Genomic DNA, 14,158 nt, shown 5'->3' with positions numbered 1-14,158 from the left:
GAACGATCATCCAGCAACATTTTCCCCCTGGCCAGAAGGCCTGCTAAGAAGGGAGTGGGGAGAAAAATGGCAGCCTCCTCACCCTCCCTCTCTTACCCCCTTTCTGCTGCTGTGTCCCAGGATCTGCTTTGTCAGCACAGCCCTTAGCACTGCCATGTTGCTGGAGCCAGCTCAGGGGATCAGAGCAGCAGCTGCCCGATACCTCCTCAGCAGAGCTGCAGCCTGGGGCCTTGTCCTTCCCCAGGAGTTGGGCCCCACTGCCCCTGCCAGCTGAGGTGGGAGTGGGGGAAGAAAAATGCCCACTTTGTGTCCAGCAGAGGGGGGAAGCTTGCAGTGGGGGCTTTATTCCCCTGCCCCAGCTGGAAACTGGATCAATTCCCCATGCAAAGAGGGGGTGAGGTGGGGAAATCCACCCCACACCTGGCTGCAAGAAAAAGTCCCTGCTAGGAGCTGGGGACAGAGCCAGCCCTGCTCTGTTGAAGCAAAGCACACCCCAGGGCTGCAGAGCATGCTGAGATGCTGGGTGACTGTGGTTTAACTTGAATCAGGAAGGGATCTTGGAGAAAAAGTTCCGTAAAGCAGTTTGACCCAAATCCCCAAAACCCAAGTTTGATACTACATACAACCAGGTTTAGCTTAAACCAGTTTCATCTATTTTGAAACTGGTTTATGTGCACTGAACTTCTGTTCTGTTACAGGTTTAAACCAGTTTCTGATCACTTAAACCAGTTTTTGTCTGACTTCTGTCCCTGGCCCTGAGGTCCCTTCCAACCCTAACTTTCTATGATTCTATGATTGTATGTTGACTACCATCTTTTACATGGTTTCTTGTCTGATGGCTGTACATGATCTTATACTTGAGGATGAGTTCCCTAGAAACAAGTCATTCTTAATAGCTGTATCTTCTTTGTTTTTAATGCTATCTTTCAATCAAGATGTATGCATGTAACAAAGCCAGGAAATGGAATCACAGGCATGTCAATTGGATCCATTATGTGGTAAAAATACAGCTTTGTAATGGAATACAGAGTACAAAAGATACATGTATTTGTACTGCCACTGTAATGTGTCAGAGAGCACTGCCAAAATAAAAATTGTTTTATTTTGTTTCTGTTTTTAATTTTACCTCTTAAAGTTTGAGATGACACTGTTCTCAAACTTTGTATAGCTTGTCACTTTAAATAAGGAACATCTTCAAGAAGCAAGAGTACAAATGTGTAGTGGTCAATTATGTCTGCAAGACACTCAAGTTTAACAAAGAACATTTGCAAGTTCCCACCAGACTTCTAAAGTGCTTAATACCCACTGTTGTTTGGATACCCTTATAACTGATATCTTTTCTCTTTGCTGGTGCAGTTCACACCTTATAAATAGCTATCATTGATAGACAATTGTTCCAAGTGGTAAAAACATATTTAAAAAAAAAATAGGAGTTACGATAATGTAACTAATTCCATAGATACCAAATCTCATGCGACTACAGTCTTCATTATACAGCCCTTGATCTGCATAAAATAAGGATACAGCTCTCAGGAATTTGCCTCGAACACATCACAGTGGTATGTGTCAAGTATGCAACAGACAGCATACACCTAGGACATTAGTGACAGCTGTGCAATTAAGACAGCAAAGATCCAAATGAAACATAAGAATAGGGAATTTTGTATATTCAGCTCACATTATTCTGTAAGGCTGGAGGGGAGAAGGTAGGCACCATCAGTTCGGGCATAGACATAAAAGCAGCAGGAGCTACAGGTGCAAGGCCTACACAGCCCCTCATGCCTCAGAGATGTCAGAGCCTAGCGTACAAAATATAAATAATGGACAATGTAACTGGTTGCTTGTTGTGATTATCTGCCAGCCTTCTTCAGCTGCCAACACCCTCACACCCTGAGCCCACAAACTGCTCCACCAGCCTTCCATTTCATTCACTTTTCTGATAAAGCAGGGTATGTCCATTTGGTGGGACCCCAGAGTTTGCAGACATGGCATAGCCAGCCAAGCCAGAACTTCCAGACTGCCTACCATCAGATTAAGAACCTAAAAACCCTAGACCCTCAGCTCTAACTAGGGATCAGTTGCTGACTGCATCAGGATCCTGGAAGCCTCAAGAACACCAACATGACCCAGAGTACTCAGAGCCTGGTCCCCTGCCTCAGAGCAAAGTTTCAAAGCTGGTGAGTCCGTAGATAGGTGTTGGGACAGAAGGCATGGTAGGCCTACACAAGACCCACAGAGCCCCCAAAGCTGTGCAGTGAAATTAACATTCAGTGACACAAAACCCAGAAAATTTGCTCTCAGAATTTCCAGTTAATGGGAAACTTAGAAAATACTGAGAGTTTGCCCTGATTTGGATCAAAACCCAATTTAAAAAAAACCAAAACTTTCCTATGACCTGGAAGCCACACTTTCAGCTAGGTATTGCTTCATCCCATTCATGTCCATGTGCAAACGTGCAAGAAAATTCATTTTCAAATTTACACCAGCCCCCTGATACTCAATGTTATTATTCTATACACATAAACTCTGGGCCCTATTACAGCTACCCTCACTCTTTTTCTTTACCTTTCTTTGTTACATTACATATTCATACAGGCCTATATTCAGTCTGGGAACACCTTCATTCATGTCACTTTATTAACATAAACTGTTCTATTGGCTTCAATAAACCCTATTGGCAGGGTCAAAGCCATGCTTTATCTTTTCCCTTTTTTTTGGGGGGGGGGGGAGGGAGAGGGGTAAGCTTCATGTCAAATCTCTATTTTTCATTCACCTCTATCTACTACTGTCTTTTAAAGTCTCCTGAATGTCTGTTATACAAAAAACACCAGAGAAGACCCACTTCTACTGAAGTCAATGGTACTATGACACTTTTACCAGGTCTTTAAAGTGCATAAAAATATTCTCTGAAATTTCATATCAAATAATCTCGTAACTGTAAGTTAATGCTGACTTTTTTAATAGCAATGAGCATAGGGGGCCCTATAAATTCCAGCATTTGATCTTTGGTTCTAACAGACCATGCATATTTTTCCCCCTTTTCCTTTTTTCATTCATAATACCACCTATATCCTGTATGGATGTCTTTTCCTCTTCACAAGCAGTTCACCTTCAAAGAGAATACATAAGCAGACCCATTTGAACAGACATACAGATCAAATGCAAGGTCAGAAACCAAACCTCTAGTGGCTTTAGCAGTGATTTTAGGACATAGCATTTATCACATTTGTCATTTGTTTATTACCATCACTTAAGCTGTTCTTTTTTGTTTTCCATTCTCCAAAGGAGTCATTTTCTTTTATATAGTACCATATATTTAACTTTTGCTGCCATCATCATATCTGTGCATCCTCTTCAGTATGTTAAGTGCCATCACCTGTCATCATCAGCAGTTTCAAGCAATTCCCCTGTGAAAGCCACAGATTTATTATATATAGGCTGTAAATTTATTAGCTCGGCATAAATGCCACTAAGAAAGAATTTGTTTCTAAATAGCAGAGGTAAAAGCAATTTAATTGTAAGCAAAACAGCTTTATTATCACTCAGGTGACATGAAAAGAATGAACTGGGATTCAAATTGGAATGCAGTTGTTCTTGCAATTATTCCCATGTCACAAGGTGTGTTGTAGGATCTCTTTCCATAATTAATAATTAAGAGCTTGCATATTTTCTATACTATATGCATGTATGTATGCATGCATGCACATATGTCCACAAAAATACACTTTACTTATGCACACAGAAACTAACCACCAAGCACACATTCTCATAGTCCTTTTTTTCCCTTTAAACATTATTTACTTCTATTCTCAGTTTCCTGACATAGTGTAATCACACTCCTTATTACCATCTATAAATGTACTCACTGTTGTTTGTGCAACTTCCACATCCAGAATTTATTACACTTGATAGATGTGACGTATTGCATTGGTACTACGCCGTGTAAAATGAGTTGACCTTTTAATACAGTAGATGGGTTGAATGTGAGGAATGACTTCCAGCTGAAATTCCATATTTCAAGAAGTTCACTCTGCATATATATTTAGATATGATGTTAGTCACTGTTGTCTGATCAAGATTCAGCATATGCATTTGTTTACCCTAATTCATTTGATAATCGTGACTGTTAATATGTTTTAGCAACAGAATATAAAGCAGTGTACTAGTTGAGTGATCAGTTTCTGTCCATGCTGTGCATACATACAGCATTATAAATCAATAATAAAATGAAAGTTAATTTCAATCCACATTTGCATAATAACTCGCATGCAAATTATTCTAATATAAAGTGGAGAACTTTAGACATGGAAAGATGTACTGTCTGAGGTGCTCCACATGTCTTTGAAGCAATACATCTGAGGGTGCAGAAGAAGCATTTAAAAAGATGGCAGACGCACTTCAAAACCAACCCTCACAAACTGAGGAACACTTAAAATGAACATCACTTCCTGAAATGTGTTCAGCCTCCTGCAGAGCATGAGGGGGGACTTTTTGGTCCTCCAACATTCCACAATGCTCTACTTCCCTCCCCACCCCATTCTGGGGTAGGAGGAAAGCAGTGCACTTGACTTACCTTGTAAATGTAGTCCCCATTTACAAAAAGGGGAAAAAGGAGGCCCCCAGCAATTACAGGCCAGTCAGTCTTAACTCAGTCCTTGGGAAGACCTTTTAGAAAATTATCAAGGAGCACATCTTCAAGGGCCCAGCAGGGAAGTAATGCTCGGGGCAACCAACATGGGTTCACATGGGTTAGAGGGCAGGTTCTGCCTAACTAACCTGGTTTCTTTTTATGATCAGGTCACAAAGTCCCTGGACGAGAGTGTCAGGGTGGATGTCACCTTCCTGGACTTTAAGGAGGCCTTTGACATGGTTTCCCAACACATTCTCTTAAAAAAACTTGGCCACTGCGGCAATGATGCCTACACAGTCAGATGGGTGGCAAACTGGCTAGATGCTCACACCCAGATAGTGGTGGTAGATGGCTCATTTTTGACCTGGAGGGATGTGGGCAGTGGAGTCCCCCAAGGCTCAGTCCTGGGGACTGTACTGTTCAACATCTTTATCAGCAATCTGGATGTTAGTGTGGAATGAAAGCTGTCCAAATTCACTGATGACACCAAGGTGTGGGGTGAGGTGGGCACGTTGGAGGTGAAGGACCAAATCCAGCTAGATCTAGACAGGTTACAGAGGTGGGTAGATGCGACTAGGACGGAATTCAATGCAGACAAGTGCAAGGTCATGTATCAAGGGAGAAGGAACCAGCAACACACCCATAGGCTGGGAAACACCCTTCTTGTCAACACGGTGGGAGAAAGGGATCTTGGAGTCATCGTTGACTGCAGGATGAACATGAGCTGCCAATGCGAGGATGAGGTCAGTAAGGCTAACAGCACCTTGCCGTGCATCTACAGGTGCATCACAAGCAGGTCCAGGGAGGTGATCCTTCCCCTCTATGCGGCATTGGCCACAGTTAGAGTACTGCACCCAGTTCTGGGCACTGCACTTCAAGAAGGATGTGGCTAGCATTAAGAGGGTCCAGAGGATGGCCACTTGCAGTGGGGCAAGCCCTACGAGGAAAGGCTAAAGGGCTTGAACCTATTCAGCCTCCACAAAAGAAGGCTGAGAGGGGATTTGGTGGCCATTTAGAAACTCACCGGGGGGACCAGCAAGAACTGGGGGAGGCTCTGTTCCCCCGGGCACCACCTGGGGTTACTAGGAATAAGGGCCACAAATTGTTAGAGAGAAGGTTCAAGCTGAACATCAGGAGACATTACTTTACAGCTAGGGCTGCCAGTCTCTGGAATGGGCTCCCAAGTGAGGTGATACTCTCTCCTACCTCGGGGATCTTCAAGAGGAGGCTGAACAGATACTTGGCTGGGGTGATATGACTGTAGTACCCATTCCTGCCCAGGACACGGGGTCAGACCTGGTGATCTGTCTAGGTCCCTTTTGACTATTATACTATGATACTATGACAGTTAAAAATACACATTTGGATCCACATAAGGCATTCACTGTTTCATAAACTTGAAACCTGCTTTATTTATTTATATTGCTCTCTTTGCAAATGAGTTTTTCATTTCAACCTCTATTTTAGCTAAAAGATTTGTAAAATCCCATTTAGTTAGAAAGCTGCTGGGTTCTTTATGTAACTCACATGGAAGGGTTAGATTTTTATGAAACAGCAGCAGGTTCTACAGAGGGGGTGCTGACATACGTGTAGCTCTCTGCTGGAACTCATGGCACTTTGCAGAAAGCGCCATGAGTTAGTGTGGTCACTCTGCCCCACAAGACATTGGCTGTTGGGTCCAGGGATTGGGAGATCAAGCTCCAGTTTGGATTGGCTGCATATCTGCAGCCACTCTCCCCTAGCCCCATCCCCTCCCGCTCTCCAGCTCTGGTACTGTCTTCAGAATGGGATGGGGAAAGGGAGCAGTGGCAACTCAGTCCAGGGTTTGCCCAGCCTGTGCAAAGATAAAATATAAAGATATAAAGATGGGTCAGCTTGATTAATTGAATGGGTCATAACAATAAGTACAAGTAGTTCATAAGCTCAAGTATTTTAATATCTGTCTAACAAATTGTTTAGTGAGCAATTTGACTTATGCATGAATAACTAATGCTAAATATAAATTTTAGGAAACATAAGTACTAATATAGAAAGAAAACTATTCCGGGGTCGCCTTGACCCAACTGGAAAGAGGAAGACGCCGAGGTTGGCTTGACCCAACTAGAAAGAGGAAAATGCCCTTGTGATGATTCCCATCGCAAGAGATAATTATAACTAACAGAAAAAAATTATGTTATGACTAATCTCATTGCGCGCGCAACTAAGCATATGTAGAAGGAACCATATAAATATGGAAGTTAAAAATTCCTCTGGGTAGCTCTCGGTCCTTAAGACGAGAGTCTACCCTTCTGCAGAAGCAATAAATTTTCTACTGGCACTCTTGTGCCTCTTGACTCATATTATCACAGCTAGTGCCCACGACGCAAGACCAAGCTGTCCTTTCCTGTTTGGGCAGCTAACTCAGGTTTTGCTGACAGCTACAGGGTGGGGTGTGTAAACTGGAGTTCCCACCCACCTCCAGGCAGGGAGGTGGTTCCAAATCACCCACCATCACACACTGGACAAACCCAGATAGAGCTCTCTCCATTCCCTTCCCACCCCACCCTCCCATACTGGAAACAGCACCAGCGGCACAGCTGGGCTGCTTCAACCCAGCCCTGCTCCTAGTGTACACTGCTGTCAGTTACATTGCTGTGAATTACGCTACATTAATGAAGGTGCTCCATTTTGGAGCACCTTCATCTGAACCCTCATGTAATAATGGTTCCAATTGTTGTGCAATCAGGCACTCTTAAGGTGCTCTGCAACCATGCATTTCTGTCAGTGCACAGCTTTAGAGTGCTTCAGGGGCCTGACCACATGACAGACTGTCACTTCCGTCAGCACCCAGTGTGATCAGAATTCAAAAATCACCAGCACTAAACAGTTCCAACAAGCACCCTGAACATTTGGCTCTTCTTAGAGAAGCACCAAAAGGGAGGAGCTAAATTCTTTTGAAATTGATTGAGTTACTCCAACCAAGGTCAATATGTAGTAATTAAAGTTCATATTTAGAGGCACTCCCTTACTTAAAAAGCTACAGAAGTTGGGAATTGGGAGATGGTTCCTCAGTTAAGGGAGTTAGTTAGTTAGAGAGGATAAAAGACTGCAGAGGTTTACCTACAGCTCCACAATAATGTTCATTGTTAGATCTCTTTCACATGTTCCTGCATTTATTGAAAAAAATGTTCCTGCATTTACTGACTACAAATACTATTTTATGTATTATGAAATTGCTTTAGACAGTATCATGGAAAGAACATAATTCTTTTTAGAAGGGCACATAGCAATTACACTAAAACAGCTAGGGAGTTGGGGGCTCGGGGGCACTGGCAGGGGTTGGGGCCAGTTGAGGCAGGGGTCGGAGGCTTTGAGGGCACTGTCAGGGGGAGGGACCATCCCCGCTAGGGTTGGGGGCCTTGGGGAGACTGGCAGGGAGAGGGGCTAGCCGTGTCAGTGGTTGGGGGCCTGTGGGGGCTGGTGGGTGGAGGGGGGGCTGGGGAAGTGGGAAGGGCTGGCAGAGGTCCCCCCCACATTCCCTTTCCCCCTCCTCCAGCCCCCTGACCCCTTACTCACCAGCACCAGAGCTCTGGTGCTGAAACATGGGCTGCGTGTTTCAGCACCAGGGCAAGGGGCCAACCATAGCGATGTTCTGTCAGCCAGAGTGTCTCTATGGAGGCCCCAGCCTCCGGTTGCCTCAGAGCACGGTCAAGGAATGTGGCCTGCCCTGCTTTTTTATGCTTCACTTTTTTTAGACCCATAGATATCCAGGGGTAAATTTTTCTCCCCACACTGCAAGTTTACAGCACATGGAACATTTTTTTGTTCCCGCACATGCCTGTTGCCCTGCCTCAAAGGGGTGTGAGACAGGGCAAGAGGCACGTGCGTGCTCATGTGGACGCGCCCTTAGGTGCTACTGCAATATAAATAACAAACAGAATGCAACAGAACCACCTCTAAATTTTCAAAAAACTTGCTGTGATAAAACCTGGAGATTTCATCCTTCTGATTCTGTTTGCTTTGAGGGTGCCCTTGGGTCACATTTTTTAAGCATTTTTATGCATTAATGAGGACTAAAAACTGCTGGTATTTTTATTTTGGTTTGAGGGGGGGTTGATAGAAACAGACACCCACATAATTGCTCATAGCTTGTGATAAAAATTGCATGAGTTGCTAGCACTGAGAAGGTGAATTTATTTAACATACGACAGGCACAATCATCCACTGTTTACTAAAGCAGGAATATTGTCCTGCGTGGTTGAAGTTGACTACATAATTCTTTTGGAAAAGCAGAGAAGAAGAGTTTGTATAGGCCTATGCTTTGTTATATTCTTTACCCATATCCTGAGGACTTTTGGCATCCAGAAAATATCCTTTGTTCCTCTCTCATTGCAAGCAGAAAGGCATATTTATACATGCCAAAGCTTGCCTGCCACATGTTCCCATAAGGCCATGAGTCTCCCCACAAGGAACTCTGAAAGAAGAAGACCCTCTGTGACCCAAAAATGGTCCAAAAAATGAAATTAAGAAAAGGGCATAGGAACAGGAGGAAATAAGTAAATGATATGGGCTCCACAATTTAAAAAGGATGTGGAAAAACTTGAGAGAGTCCAGAGAAGAGCCACGCGCATGATCAGAGGGCAGGAGAACAGGCTCTATGATGAGAGGCTGAGACATGGGACTCTTCATCCTGGAAGAGTGGCTGCCAATAAGTATATAAGGGGTGTACATCAGGATCTGGGGGATCGCCTGTTCACCAGAGCGGCCCAGGGGACAACAAGGTCAAATGGTCACAAACTCCTCCAGCACCATTTCAGGCTGGACATAAGGAAAAAACTTTGACTGTCCGAGCCCCCCAAGGCAAGCACCTACTCTAGATAACTTTAAGAAAACATTTGAATGTTTATCTTGCTGGGATCCTTTAAACCCAGCTCACTTCCTCCCCCTGGGGTTGGGGGGGGGAGGGGCGGGGCTGGACTCAAAGATCTTCCAAGGTCCCTTCTAGCCCTAGTGTCTATGAAATCTATGAAACCTATGATATTCACAGAGGAGAGAAAACAGAAATGGAAGTTTGTATAGGTGCCTAGTGTCACCTCAGACCCATCTCCAAAATAAATACACACTGTTCTGACTGACCAGAAGAAATGTTTGTTGCAGATATGGCAATACATATATACATGCCTCAAACTTACCACAGAGCCTGATGCACAAATGTTCATATTCTTGTCACTTCAAATCCCCGCCTCAAACATGCTTTCTTTTCAGTATTAATGATTCTCTGATTCAAAAGTTACCATAACTCTTGAATCAGAGAATCATTAATACTGAAACGAAAGTATGCCTGAGGCGGGGATTTGAAATGACAAGAATATGAACATTTGTGCATCAGGCTCTGCGGTAAGTTCGAGGCATAAAGGACAGCATGGAAAAATAATTGAAAACATGCCTTTTGGAAGGATGATAAAATCAACAAGAAAAGGTACTGGTCAGCCTCCAATTGCTTAATTCTTTATTTTAGAGGTCCCTGCTATATCAGGTGAAAACAGGACCTTCTGATATTATGAAAAACAAATATCATTGAGAAAAAATAGGTTTAGCTTTTTAAGCAGACTTCATGACAGCATGATATATTTTGGTTTAAAAAAAACCAAGAAAGTGCATTATTTCATATAAACAATATTGTAAATGCTACTCAAAGAGGCAGCTTGGGAAACAACTATAGGCATGTAAAAAGAAGGCCAAGAAATGATTCAGCACATTTGCTGCCAGCTTTTTTAGTGGTTTTACATAATTTAATGAATTTAAATACAGCAAAAGAGTAAAGCTTTGATGCTCAGATGCTTATTTCAACATTTTCTATTTCATCAAGTAAGCAAAAGAAATAAAGAAGCCTTGCAAAGCTTTATCCTAATCAGATTTACAAATTAAACAAATGGACACCTCAGAATGTGTTTACTTTGTTTATACTAAAAAAGATTCCCAAGTTGAGATAGTGTAGCATTTTCCTTAACACAAACAATGCAATTTGAGTGGGAGGGGATCTCATGCCCAAAAAATGGTTAAAATATTACCATAATTGAGATTTGTAGGTTTTTGGTCCCCTCTCACTAACAAACCACATATCTTTACTTTTGCATATTTTACTCATTCAAATAATGCAGCACTCCTTCAAATGGTGCCAAACCAGTTCTGTCCTTTGAAAGCATTATTTGCATAAGTCCATTTATGTACATGAGATTCTCTCCCCAGAGCAGCTCTTCAACTCTGTGCTGTGGTGCCTTTTTTAGAGGGAAGTTCCACAATTTTTAAGCAAACCTGGAGTTAGCAAAAACATTTCATTGTCTAATTTAAATCTCAAGATAGCAAATCATTTGAGACATACTCTTCCCAGCTCAATATTTCTAAAGTAGTCATCCACTTCAACTTTCTTCTTATTTTGAAAGCAGCAGAGTCCCTGAAGTTCATTGTCTACAAAAGGCATTGAAAGATGTTTTTATATGCGTTTTAAAATAATGTCTTCAGGTTTTACAGGCAATCAATGCTCTTCAGCTCAGGAATGTGTACAAGAGGTCATCTAGATCATCCCCCTGCCTCAAGGCAGGATGACTTCTGTCTAAGCCACTCCTGACCAACATTCCCATACTATGCTGTTAAAAACTTCCAGGGCTACAGATTCCATAATCTCCCTAGGACACCTGTTCCAAGACTTCATTTTCCATTCAGTCAGGAAGTTTTTCCTGCTATCCAAACTAGATTTTCCTTGTGGCAATTAAGTTCATTACTTCTGACCCTATCCCAAATGTACACAGAAAACAATCTATAACCTTCCTCTTTGCACATTTGAATAATTATCATTTCTCCTCTCAGTCTTCTCTAAATTAAGCAAACTCAATTCTTAGGCTCTCCTTTAGATTCTCTCCATGTGGCCCACATCTTTCTTGAGGCATGGTGCACAAAACTGGACACAACAGCAGAGCGTATACAGTTAATATGTCTTTTAGCCTACACACCTTCAGTTACTGACCAAACTTAAAATCCCCAATCTTCTTCTAAGACAACCAAGCATCTACAGGCAACTCCCGGTTAACACTGTTTCACTTAGTGCTATTTCACTATAGCGCTCATTTGAAATTGATACCTGATTTCACTTAGTGATCAGTGAGTTTCATTATAACACTCGTGGTCACTATCTTGGTTCATTAAAAACAAGCGTGGTCACCATCTTGGGTCGTCAAATAGGTTTGGTTACGCTTAACGCTCATTTCACTTAACACTCGGTTTTTCAAGAACCAATTAAAAGCACTAAGCGGGGGTTATCTGTATAGATGCTAAACAGGTTGATGAATGCACAGCAACAGAGCAGATGGTTTTAGTGTGGACAAGCAACATGGTGTATATGATTCAGTCTAATTTTAATAGTTATACACACTAGAATGGAGCCAACAACATTGATTTTGTCTAATATCATCCTAGCAGTTTCTTCTTTGGGGTCTTACAGTATTTAGTATCTACAGTGCCTGGTCTATCTTAGATTTTTGAGCTCAAGTCATTTGTATTCTGTCTTTATTGAATGCTTTGATTTTTTTTTGTCTTGTTTTCAATGTCTGTAAGGAGCAATAATAAGCCTATCTTTAAAATTTAATCCCAGTCCAGCAAAACTTTTAAACATATGCATAGCTTTAAGCTTTGAGTGATCTCAATCAAGTGAATGAGAATAGATATGTGTATGAAAATAAGCACATGAAAAAGAGCTTAGTTGGACTGAGGCTGGTGCAAAGTGGAACCCATAAATAAGGTTAGCCTAAAAATTAAGATGGGGCTAGAAAGGGATTTTCACTCAAGGCCTAATAAACTTAACCTTATATAGATTCTAAGGATTTCTTATATTATAGCTCTGGTTTTGCAAATTGTTATACCAACTTGCTATGTCTTGACTTAAATTTGAATATAAGATCTTTAGGGCACAGAAAGTCTTTCAGCCTGTTCATGGTGCAAAAGAAAAAAATGAAATCCTAAATTCCTTTAGGCCAGATGTTCATAACTGTAACTTTTCTTTAAGACTGCTATAGACCCATTTCAGGCAAATGTCCTCTGTCATCCTACTTTTAAGCTTGACAGTTCCTAGCATTTCAAAGCCACTTTTATTCTACTTTTAAACACATTAAAGTAAATATTTTGATTTGTTCCAAGACACCACAAGTATCTAGACTTCACAACCATTATAATAGTTTTCCATAAGAGTGGACAGCTTAGTATGGAGAGATTCTCCTGAAAAGAATAGAGAGATTTACATTATTAGAGGCTTCTCCAAAGCAAATAAAAGTTAGGATTTCAGCAATAAAAATGAAAGGCATCTGCAAGCATTTACTTTACAAGGGTGTTTAATGATTAAACTCTACTTTACTGTTTCTTCTCAGGCTTGTTCGGCATTCTTCCGATAAAAAAAGCTGCCTGCATACAGCCTGTTTATGTAAGTGACATTATGTAAAATGTCAACCAATTCTTTTCAATAGAAAAGATTAGAACTTCATAAACACATGTGCATGCACGTACACATGCAACTTTCTTAATAAATGTCAGAGGAGATGGGTGTATTGTGCATGGTGCCTGCAAAAGAAGGGGTGAAAAGCCAGTATTACAAAACAGAATGGAACACAAGGAAATAGACTGAACATACTCTGCTATGACAAGTTTCTGATTCATTGCCTGCTGTGACAGACACTAGATTTCAGATGATTTAACAGATTAGCTACAAATTTGGTAGCTGTAGCATCCGCAGATAACCTGGTGATTTTGGAATATCTGCAGACAGCTTGACACATCTGGAAAAAAAATGTTAAACCTTGCTTTACAGATGCTTCAACAGAACCTCATGTCAAACATTTTGCTTAATAAAAACAAACATCACGTCTAAGAACCCTTTACTACAGAAACATTAAAGGCGATAAAATGGAAAGTGCATGTTCTCCAGGGCTGGGATTGTCTCTCTTACACGTTTATATGGTGCCCAAAATAAAAAAAAGCTCTGGCCTCTTAATTGTATCTTAGTATCATAGTATTATATTAATAATACTATTAATAAATACCAGGATATTTATCATACTACCAGTGTATTTATTCCATTACCCTGCCAAAATACCATAACTACTTTCCCATAAAATCTTCCTCTCAGAAAGAAAATGTATTTTACATTTCTACAGCCATTCATGTCTTTGGCCACTGTACTGAGATAGTTAGCAAAGACATGGACACTCAGTCACTCAGCACTGGAGTGACACAATCACATTATTTCACATAGACCATTGTCAACAAATTTGGGTCATTACTCAGTAATCTTCAAAACAAGGACTTGTAAGAAAATGTCTCTATCCTGATTCATTCCGCTATGGACCGATCACATGTAACATATTGGGCCCATGGTCTACCTTATACACTGGCACTTTTGTACTACTTGGGTACCATGAAGGAATCAGACGCTGTCCACAACTCAGCATCAGTCAGTCCCTCTGATTAAGGGGAAATCCCAACTTGAGTAAAGAAAGAAGATGC

The sequence above is a fragment of the Crocodylus siamensis genome, chromosome 3 (assembly GCF_052110815.1).
Source record: "Crocodylus siamensis isolate JL-2025a chromosome 3, ASM5211081v1, whole genome shotgun sequence".
Taxonomy (NCBI): domain Eukaryota; kingdom Metazoa; phylum Chordata; order Crocodylia; family Crocodylidae; genus Crocodylus; species Crocodylus siamensis.
Note: the sequence above shows the minus strand (reverse complement) of the source record.